Source organism: Pygoscelis adeliae, unplaced genomic scaffold, assembly GCF_000699105.1.
Source record: "Pygoscelis adeliae isolate BGI_AS28 unplaced genomic scaffold, ASM69910v1 Scaffold71, whole genome shotgun sequence".
Taxonomy (NCBI): domain Eukaryota; kingdom Metazoa; phylum Chordata; class Aves; order Sphenisciformes; family Spheniscidae; genus Pygoscelis; species Pygoscelis adeliae.
Genome location: NW_008824356.1, coordinates 3,050,508 through 3,052,009, shown reverse-complemented (window position 1 = coordinate 3,052,009; position 1,502 = coordinate 3,050,508).

The following is a 1,502-nucleotide window of genomic DNA, read 5'->3' as shown; positions in this document are numbered from 1 at the left end:
GGCGCAGCGGGGTTCGCTCCCCGCTGTTGTACTGAGGCACGTACGTTTCCACCGCGTTTGAAGGTGGAATTCATTTGGCAACTGTGGATGGAGGCGAAAAGCTGGTGTGCTCCCCCCGTGAAATATTCTCTAGAGCTACATAAATGCTGCTAAGTCGGTACGCTTGAATAGAAATGGCTGGCGAGTGCGAGTGGTGCCTATGACTCCCTAATTCATTTCCCCTAAATGCTTACAGTAACAACTTATGTTCGTGTATGTTTTCGGGGTAAGAGCTACAATAATAAGTGCTCACCGGAGTAAATGTAGATGACCATTTATACAGCTAGTCTGAAAACGCTTTTGGCTTGCCAGTCGGTCAAGCAGGGAACATGAGCACGTAAGTACTGCCGCAGTTCCATGTGAACAGCTGTTTAACCTGACCAGTGAATTAGAAATTGTGATTATGTGGAATAATTGCCTAATGAAAAAACAGGGGAAAAAAAACAGAATTAATCATTCCAAAATATCTGTTAGTTGGATGTGTTTGTAAAAATCTAAGTCATTGTCATCAAGCTATCCTTGAAAAAAGAAGCTTGCTCCGGAGCGTCTTTTGGGCCCTTCAGTTCTGTAAATGCATGTGTTGCTTCTGACAGTTTATCAACGCGTGAGCAGGGCTGGGTCAAGGGCAACTGCATGCTGTATTTAGCACAGAGTACTGAATGGATTATTTTGGGTTCTGCCCACAGTCTGGGGGTATTTAAGTACCTTATCCTTGGCCTCCAAAGCTGGATTCTTTCCTTTCAAAGAAAAACGGTTATTGCTCCCTTTTTTCTTTTGTGTTGGTGTTTGAAGGAACAGGTGTTCCCGTATGGCAGCATCTGCTGCTGCATGACTTATATTCTGCAACATAATAATTATTTAGACTTTTGAAATGGAGAATAGTTGGGTAGCTCGCTATCCAAGACACTTCAGTAGTTAGATGCATCCTCTTGCCTCACTCAGAATGTTACCACTCTTCTTAACTAGCTGTACTGAGCCAGCTGTGGCTTGCTTTATGTTGATTTGTTTATTTTTGGCTACTTCATCAGTTGAAACTTAAGAGGAAAGAGCATTATTAAGAAACTAAGTACCTCTCTGAATTTAGGTTTCCTGGCTAAAGTATGTTGAATATTTCTAGTTTTGCTTTAGTCTGCAAAACAGTCTGTGTGATTTTGATCTGATCTGTTCTAGATTTGATATTTCTGTTGCTTGTCTTTTATTTACAAGATTTTCCTTCAGCTTTGTTAATACTTGGATGCATTCTGTAAGATGCAAGCCATGAGCTCTGTGTCAAGTAGACGTTCTTATCTAATCTAAGGTTTCTGCTTACTGGCTGGAGGACAGACTAAATCTGCTGGGGCATGTTTTCATGTGATGGCCATTCCCCTTTTTTCCCCGCACATGCGTGTATCTCAGCCGTTGAAGCACAGCTCCCACATAACCTTTCCTAAACCTAGTTTGGGAGAATACAGTGTGTGACTGCG